The sequence below is a fragment of the Miniopterus natalensis genome, chromosome 4 (genome assembly GCF_054644295.1).
Source record: "Miniopterus natalensis isolate mMinNat1 chromosome 4, mMinNat1.hap1, whole genome shotgun sequence".
Classification (NCBI taxonomy): domain Eukaryota; kingdom Metazoa; phylum Chordata; class Mammalia; order Chiroptera; family Miniopteridae; genus Miniopterus; species Miniopterus natalensis.
The window spans coordinates 72872341-72882630 of NC_142084.1; positions in this window are offsets into that span (position 1 = coordinate 72872341).

Here is a 10290-nt window from a genome sequence, read left to right on the forward strand (position 1 = left end):
AATCAGAGAACCAAAAAGAAAAAAACAATTAAAAACAGGAGGATCTCAGAGGGCACCCATTTGGATCCCTGTGCTAAGTTAAGGGAGCTGTGGGACACGAAACATAACAATATTTGCATCAAATGAGTGCCAGAAGAGGTCAAAAATAAGAAAGGGTTAGAGAACCTGTTTGAAGAAATAATGGCAGAAAACTTCCCTAACCTGGTCAAGGAAAAAAGTCACACAAGTTCAGGAGGCACAGAAAGTCCCAAGCAAGAAGAACCTAAAGAGGCCCACGCCCAGACACATCATAATTAAAATGCCAAAAATCCAAGACAAAGAGAGAATCTTAAAGGCAGCAAGCGAAAAGCAAGCTATTACTCAGAAAGGAGCTCCCATAAGGCTTCCAGCTGATTTCTCACCAGATACTCTACAGGTCAGAAAGGAATGGCATGAAGTATTCAAGGTAATGAAAACAAGGATCTGAAACCAAGACTACTCTATCAACAAAGCTATCATTCAAAATATATGGTGAAATAAAGAGCTTTCCAGGCAAAAAAAGGCTAAAGGAGTTTATCACCACCAAACCAGCATTTCAAGAAGTGTTAAAGGGACTGCTGCAGTAAGAAGTTGAAGTAGAGAGAATGAGAAACATAGATAACTACCTATCAGTAATAACCTTAAATATAAATGGATTAAGTGTCTCAATCAAAAGACATAGGGTAGCTGAATGGATAAGAAAACAAGACCCAGATATATGCCATCTACAAGAGATCCACCCCAGAACAAAAGACTCATACAGGCTGGAAAACAAACAAACAAAAAACAAACAAAAACAATCAACCAAACAAACTTCTGGAGGACTTTAAAGGTGAGATCGACAGCAATACAGTCAAAGTAGGGGACTTTAACATCCACTTACTTTACTGGATAGATCTTCCAGACAAAAAAATCAACAAGAAAACAGTGACTCTAAATGACACACTAGATCAGATGGATTTAATTTAATTTATAGAACATTCCACTCCAAAGCTGCAGAATATACATTCTCCTCAAGTACACATGAGACATTCTCTCTCTCTTTTTTTTTTTTTTTTTAAATATGTCTTTATTGACTTCAGAAAGAGGAAAGGAGAGGGAGAGAGAGATAGAAACATCAATGATGAGTCATTGATTGAGCCCGCAACCCGGGCATGTGCCCTGACTGGGAATCGAACACAGATCGCCTGGATCCAAGGCCGATGCTCAACTGCTGAGCCACGCCTGGCAGGGCAACACATGAGACATTCTCAAAGCTAGGCCACATGTTAGGACACAAAACAAGTCTCTACAAGTTCAAGAAGATTGATATCCTATCAGGCATCTTCTCGGACATTTATAGATGGAATACTGTGCAGCTGTAAAAACGAAGGATCCCTTACCCTTTGAGACAGCGTTGTGGGACCTGGAGAATATTATGCTAAGAGAAAAAAGCCAGTCAGAGAAAGACAAGTGTCACATGATCTTACCCATATGTGGAATCTAATGAACAAAATAAACCAATGAACAAAATAGATCCAGAGACATAGAAGCATGGAACAGACTGACCAATCTCAGAGGGAAGGTGGGGGTGGGTGTGTGGGTGGGGAGAGATTAGCATAAGAAGTTATATGCATATATGCATCACCCATGGACACACACAATAGAGGGTGAAGGCCTGGGGGGAGAGGTACTGGGTGGAGGAGATCAATGGGGGAAAAAGGGACATTTGTAATGCCTTCAACAATAAAGATAAATTTTAAAAAAAGACAGAGAATAAAAAGTGTTGGTGGGGATGTGGATAAGTTGTAACCCTCCCACACTGATGGTAGAAATGTACAAATGGGGCATCTGCTTTGAAAAATAGTCTGGCAGTTCTTCAAATAATTAAACAAAGGGTTATGATTTAACTCAGCAATTCTATTCCTAGTTGAAAACATCTGCCCACACAAAAACTTGTACCAGTGAATGTTTATAGCAGCATTATTCAAAATAGCCCCAAAGTGGGAACACCCCAAATGTCCATCAACTGATAAATGGATTAATAAAATTAGGTATATCCATACACTGGAATATTTGACATCAAAAAGACCACATAAGATTCTATTCATATGAAATATTGAGAATAGGTAAATCTATAGAAACAGAAAGTAGATTAGTGTTTGTCTAGGGCTGGGGAGCTTGGGAAAAATTGGAATTGACTAGTTAGGTTTGTGATTTGTTTTTGAGATGGTGAAAATGTCCTAAAATTGGTTGTGGTGATGGTTGCGGAACTCTGTGAATATGCTAAAGCCATTGAATTTACACTTTAAATGAGTTAATTGTATGATATATGAATTATATCTCAAGAAAGCTGTTTTTTTAAAAGATAGTTGGAGGTGGATAGGGGTTGATTTGTGGCAGATACCAGAATGTCACCAAAATAAGTTGAAAAGGGCAATGACATACAACTACAATATGAGTACATATGAGTGATGCAGAAGAGGCAGCAAGAGTTTATGTGTGAAGTGCCTGCAAAGTTAATTTTTAATACATGAGCATTAGCAATGGTTGTCTGGTGGTCACATGAGCCTTTTAATGGGAAAGGAGAGAGTAATTACAGGATAGTCAGTTCCATCATGAGGAATAGATTTTGGTCTTAATGAATATGGCTTATTAGGAAGCTCTACCTTCTCAAGGTACACACCAAGATTTCTCAACCTCAGCACTATTGACATTTGGGGAGTTGGAGAATTCTTTGTTATGTGGGATTGTAGTAAGATGTTTAGCAGCATCTCTGCCTTCTACCCATCAGATGGCAAAAACAGCTTCCCCCTCCTCCCACTTGTGACAACCCAAAATGTCTCTAGACGTTGCCTTAAGGCCAGAATCACTCCTGGTTTAGAACCCCTGATTTATATGTAGGTTTTATAGGCTAGGAATAAGTGGTTTACTGGTAAATATTTGACAGCCGACTGTCTTGGGGAAAAAGTCTTAGTTTGTACCGTTTGCCAATTTCGGTGGCGTAAATGTTCCCTTGGTGGCTTATTTCAAGCTACAGATGCCATTAATCTGTTTTCAAAACTCCTAAAGATTTAACAGTCAGCTTTAGCAAGCTGATATAAGCCAGCTTCAGCACATTACAGACTGGTCTTTACAGTGCTGAGTGAGCAGAGCATTTCATCTTAGGATATCTGAGAATGCTGAGGTCAAAGTGACCCCTAGTGACCCCTGGGGCTGGGGTCCTAGCAACCAGGAATAGGCCCAGAACTCCAGATTTCATTGTGGACCTTGCCATCTGTTCTCAGTCTTTTTCTCTATCAAGTTGTTTTTTTTTTTGGTGTCTTTTTTTAATCCTCACCGGAGAATATTTTTTCCCATTGCTTTTCAGAGAGAATGGAAGGGAGAGAGAGAAACATCGACGTGAGAGAGACACATGGATTGGTTGCCTCCTGCACGTGCCCAGACTGGGCCCAGGGAATGAGCCTGCAACTGAGGTACATGTCCTTGGCCAGAATTGAACCTGGGACCCTTGGATCCACAGGCCGACGCTCTAACCACTGAGCCAAACCAGCCAGAGCTTTTCCTCTATCAGGTTCTAAGGACATTTGCTCCTCTTGGAACTCCTCAGTGGAGCTGCCGGAGCTGAAGTCTAAGACAGAAACGCCTTTCTCATTCAGGCAGGACTGAGCCCATGAGACTGCCTATTTTCTCCTGGCCAGTCAAGCAGACAAACTGGGTTCAAGGCCTCTAGAGAAAGCCTTTAATAATGTAGACTCAAGGTCCTGGCAGATTTGTTCTCCTCTTACATTGCTATTAGGTAATAAGTCAACTGGGTTGAACTCCTGTAGCTTAAAATGGTCCAAAGGTTGCATAAAGGTAGGGTACTTCCAGTAGGGTTAAGATAGCTGTGTAGAATTTTGGACAAGGGTCAGTCAAATCCCTGTATAGTGAGAAGAAAATGGTGATTGACGTATGAAGTCAGAGAGCACAGGTTTTAGAAATAATTTTGAAGGTCAATTTATGTACTGATTCTCCCGAATTTTCTTTGAGAAATTAGGCTAGGTCCAGGTAAATTCTCAGTTCTAAGTATGATGCTTTAGCCTTTACAAATGTGAAGTCTGCTAATATGTGACACATTGTGTTATTAAACTGTTTAAATATCTTGAATGGAAGGTATTGGAATTGGTACTGAACAACATATAAATAAGTTTTTGATAAAATAGTACTATAACTTTAGCAGTGATAAAAATGGCAATTAGTTTTACACTAAAATATCAAGTAGGAGAAAAATTACCTATAAAATTATATTAGTTTCTATAACATATCGAAATCACATAATAAAAGTAAAAGCACAACCATAAAATCACAGATGTCTAGGACAATTCTGCATTTACCTCTGCTTTCCTCCCTCCCTCCCTCCCTCCCTCCCTCCCTCCCCTTCCTTCCTTCCTTCCTTCCTTCCTTCCTTCCTTCCTTCCTTCCTTCCTTCCTTCCTTCCTTCCTTCCTTCCTTCCTTCCTTCCTTCCTTCCTTCCTTCCTTCCTTCCTTCCTTCCTTCCTTCCTTCCTTCCTTCCTCTACTCTCTCATTTGTTCACATAGATGTTTGAGTATCTACCCTGGTACCCAGATCTATGTTCGGTGCTAAGGAGATAGATGCTCTGAGTGGATTTATTTTATTTTATATTTTACTTTTGACAGTATTCCAGATGTCCCCCAATTCCCCCCCCCTTTCCCCCTCATCCCAGCCCAGGCCCCAGCCCAGGCCTTCACCACGCGGTTGCCTGCGTCCATTGGTCATGCGTATGCGTATGTATGTTCTTTGGTTAATCTCTTCCCGTCTGCCCCGCTCCTCTCTGAGATATGTCAGTCTGTTCCCTGCGAGGCTATGAGTGGATTTCATCCCAACTTCATGAGTATAATAATTAAGAAATGGACACTAATTTGCAGCACAAGGAGGTGATGACAAACTGTCAGAGGGAAAGCTGGGAAACGATAGAGAAAGAGGTACTTAACAGCTTGGCAGCTCCTCAAAGACTTAAACACAGTTACCATTGACCCAGCACTTCTGTTCCTGCGTGGGTACCCAAGAGAATGAAAAATATATTGTCCACACAAAAACTTGTACACAAATGTTCATAGCAGAATTATTATACTATGTTCTTAGTAGCCCCCAGATGGGAACATCTCAGACATACAACTGATAAATGGATAAATAAAATGTGTTATGTCTGTACAATGGAATATTATTTGGCAACCAAAAAGAATGTACTAACTCAAGCTTCAACATGGTGAACCTTGAAAACATTATGCTAAGTGGAAATGGCCAGTCAGAAAAAACACATATTATGTGTTTTCATGTGCATGAAATGTCTAGAATAGGAAAATCTATAGAGACAGAAAGTAGCCTAAGGCTGGGGCTGCGGGAAGGGGGTGAGCAGAGTGATAGCTAAAATGCTTCTTCGGGTGTAATTAAAATGTTCTAAATTTGATCATGTTTACACAACCGTGTGAACATACTAAAAATAATTTATTTGTATACCTTAAATGGATGTTTTGTGTGATATGTAAGTTATATCTTAATAAAACCATTTTGTATCACTTTAGTCATAAATGTAAAATTCTTGGAATAATGCCTGGCACATAGTGACTGTATGAGAATTAGCTATTATTATTATTGTTATTATTATTTACAATGAAAATTAAAACAAAAGGCCATTTTTCACTTTCCAGGTTGGCAGAGATTAAACAGTTCACTCATACACCATAATGGCCAGAATGTCTACAGTCACTTGCTTTTCCACACTGTGGGTAGAAATCCAAATTTATACATGTTCATTAGAGGACCTAGTGGATTTGCTTATGAAAAACATTTATACTTTATGACTCAATAATTTAAAAGAATTTGTCTTTGTTCATTATAGCATGGTTTATATTACTAAAAAGACCTAAATAACTATTAATAGGTGTCTGGTTAAAAAATGATGGTACAACCACAGAGAAGAATCTTACATGGCTCTAAAAAGAAAAGGGGCCCTTCTGCATGAGCACCTTATAGGTGAAAAAATAAGTTATAGAACAGTGCTTATGGTATGTTGACATTGCTGTAAAAAATAAGTTGTAAACGTGTGGATGAATACACATTTATGCTTGTAAATGCGTAGACTCTTCTAGAAAATACACAGGAGAGGGAACTTGTCGCTGCTGGGGAGAGACTAGAGACTAGAGAAGGACTTAAGTTTGGTTGCACACACTTTTGTACTTCTTGACATTTTGTTTTTTATGGTTTTATTTTGGTCAAGAATATATTTTTTAACAAAAGAGTTAATAAAAAGGAAGAAGAGAAACATATGAGGCCAGCAAAAAGCCCCAGATAAATGAAGTTGTCCTCCATTTCCCTAACCAGATAGATTTGGTCTAAGTAGACTAGATTATGGCAAGGACGGTGTGTGTGTGTGCACACCCACACATGCACGTTCAAGTTTCATAATTACTAAAGCTAGTGAAAATTTAAAATAAAAAATAACCCGATTTCTCCCCCATTTAGCACTGCATCATCTTTTACTCAGTGTTATTTATTCACCCAACAACTACTAAGAACCTCCTAACTTCCCAGCACAGCTGGATGCTGTGGGAAGTAACCACAGAGGTGAGAAGAGCAATGCCTCCTTCATAGATACATATAATTTTACAAAACAAACAAGAAAAACTCCAATAAAAATACAAGAGCTTAATGACTAAAGTCAATTGTTTCAAGCCTCTTACAATGGCTTTTTTGAGATGTTGCAGTGTCACCAGAAGTCAGCAGGGGGCACTTCAAGCATATCTGTGCTGGAGTCAGGCTCAGCTCCGGTTAGGCTAGGGTTTCCATGATTTGTCTGAGGCCATCTCAGAATGTGAAGCCCTCAGCAACATACATTCATGGTCTTGCATATTTAAGTCATCAATAGGTCTCATAGAAAGTCTCCTTTGATTTCCTACATGGGCTTAGGTTTTTAAGTTTTGGGGGTTTTTTTTGAACAGGGAAAAAACTACTTATAAATTAAAACATGAAAAATCCAGTGGGCTATTTGTGGGACTTTTTTCTTCAGTTTGTCTGAGTTGTCTTTTAGAAAAGGCCTGCATTCTTCCCCCTTGACCTGTGGCAGCTCCTCTGTGACAGCATCTGTCTCTCTGGCATGTTCTGACGTGTCCCTCTCACCATAATGCCTTGATCCAGCACAGGCCATTGCAATACATTGACATTTAAAAAAATTCACTCTTTAAAAAAAAAATTTCAGCCCGGCTGGTGTGGCTCGGTGGTTGAGCGTTGACCTAGGATCCAGGTGATCGGGGTTCAATTCCTGGTCAGGGCACATGCCTGGGTTGTGGGCTCGATCCCCAGTTGGGGGCGTGAAAGAGGCAGCTGATCAATGACTCTCTCATCATTGATGTTTCTATCCCTTCCTCTCTCTGAAATCAATAAAATCATATTTTTAAAAAATTCACTTTTAAAAAAATCTTTTATTTCTCTTTACTTAGTCAAATTTTTTAATGCTGATAGTAAAGTATTAATTAATAAATTAAGCTTCTTTTGTTTTGTTTTTGGAAGAGGGGAGGGGATGAATATTCTCAAACCAAGAAAACAAAAATCCTTATTAAAGTATGTCTGGATTATTTAACACCACATTAAAAAAAAAAGTCTTTATTGATTTCAGAGAGAGGAAGGCAGAAAGAGAGGGGAGAGAGAGAGAGAAACATCAATGATGAGAGAGTGATTGATCCGCTGCCTCCTACGTTCCCCCTCCCGGGAATGGAGCCGGCAACCCCGGCATGTGCCCTGACCGGGAATCGAACCCTGACCTCCTGGTTCCTGGGTCAACGCTCACCGACTGAGCCATGCTGGCCAGGCTAACACCACACTTTAATCATTTGAAGCAATTCTCTTCACGCCCCACAATTCCTTCACCCCCAAATCAAGGGACCCTTCACTCAAACTTGGTGAAGGGAGACAGTAGCAAACTGGCTACATATAATATTTATTTGTACTTTAACTTTTCCAGAATATGACACCCAGCTTTCCCAATGAGGAACTATATTCTGTCTGAGTTAATTTTTCCTTGAACCGTTACTTGGAATTTCTTAAACAGCTTTGTTGGGTAAGGAATCAAAGAAGGGGTCTGCAACACCAGCATCTCCACTTAACTGCTTAGTGGGAACAGCTCCAGCCTCGGGCACCATGTCTCCTCACGGTCACATCCCCGTCTCTGTCCAGGCGCAGCTGACCCTCCTCCCTGTCTACCGTTTAATGCTGGGTATGGATGGGTAGCAGCGGAAAAGTCTTTTATGACAATTTTTAGTAAACATCTTGGTTTAAAAAAGTTAAAAGTCAATAGATTTTAAAATAGTTTTTATATTTATGGTTTTGTGTTTGTAAATTTTATTTGTATTAGCCTTACTTTTTTCCTGTAATAAATATAATTTGTGTGATAGACACCAGACCCACTTCAGTACTACTGATGCTCTTTTAGAACCCAGACATTTCATCATAATTTAGCCAAAAATCCCCAAATAAAATCTGTAGTGAACCATACATGTACAAAAACCATCTGCTTTCCAGACTTTTCTGCTTTGCAAGTACAGCGACATCAAAATAGAACCCGTCAAGTATACTTTCCTTCTTTCTTGGGATCGCTATACAAAAAACACACCCAAAAAACCCCCACACCACTTGATGACTCTTGTTACTGTTAATATTCCTTGCATTTTATCTTCCTGCATCTGTACAAGAGGAATATTATTAAGGTCAGGATGTTTTTGTAATGATTAAATGTGGAAAGGAATGGAAAGTGCCCAGTGTGTGCAAGTAGGCCCACTATCGAAATAATAGATAGATAGATGATTGATAGATAGGTAGATGATAGATGATTGATAGATAGATAGATGATAGATAGATAGATGATAGATAGGTAGATAGATAGATAGATAGATAGATAGATAGATAGATAGATAGATAGATAGGTAGATAGATAGATGATAGATAAAATTTCCCTAAACGTGGGCTCCTGGAGTTTCTGGCCGTTTCTTTAGGAATGCCCATTTAACTTTTTACTTACGTCATTTTAAACTTATACCAGGAGCAAGCGTCCTGCCCTGAGTTTGTTAATACTTTTATAAAAAGCTTAGCTTCTTTTAATCGGAAGCTTTTTAAGTCTGTTACAAAGGAAAAGTCAATTACGGAAACCGCCAAGGCTCACGCTCTGGGCGATCAAATAACCTTGGAGAGTTTGGCGGGGGCGCGGCGCGCGCCCTGGCAGCGGAGCGGGGGCATCATGTGAGCCCCGCGCCGGCCGGGCCCGCAGCGCCCAGAGCAGCCAATCAGGGGAGCGCGCCGCCTCCACACCCACCTGCCGACCCGGGCTCGGGGTGCGGGCCAACCTGTCCGCGTCCGCGGCCCGCGGAGCTACTAGGAGTTAACTTTTTCTTGGGAATCTCCGCAGCCCCAACGGACATAGAGTGCGACACTACAGGCCACTCCAAAACTGGTTTCCTATTAAAAATAATAATAAAAAAGCATTACTCAAACTCTTTGATTTTGCTACCTGTTAACCTGGAAAATCATTTTAAACATACGCCATAAGCATCAGACTTCCCTTTAGCAATCTTCTTGCAGTTCTCTGAAAGGCACAGAAGAGTAAATTGGTTTGGTTGTATTAGCAAGTGATTTTCTAAAAAATTTATGTGTGAAAATAGGCTGCATGAATGTTCTATATAATGTAGTAGGCATTTTGCACTTCCGTTTATATGTCCTTTGTACCTGTACATGCAAATACAGTTACACTCCTCTCGTGTCATTTTTTAAAATTCAAATTTACTATATAACTTTTGGAGGACTGCCCCATCACAATTACTCATCCCTTGCATGGTCCTTCTTTACTTCTATTGTTCTTCTGAGGGATTTAATTTTCGGCACTTTTCAAAATTCCTCCACATATTTTGCAGGATAGAATGAATGTGCACAATATATTGTTTAATAATCTCAATACAAGACAATGTATTGTGTTGAGGCATTTAATGTATCAACTTAAAAATAGAAATCTAGTCTTCAGAATAGCACACTTTGAATGATTTGGATATTATCAGGTGTATTTCATTTTTGAGATAAACTTTAAACGTGAGCCTAGTTTAAAGAATATGTCACTTCACCTTCTATCATACAAGTGTGTTTGTGTGTGTGTGTGAGACAGAGAGAGAGAGGGATGAGTAGAAGGAGGCATTAAAGATATTCAGAGAAATAATCCAATATAAGACAGTGAATTAGAGGTTTTGATTTTC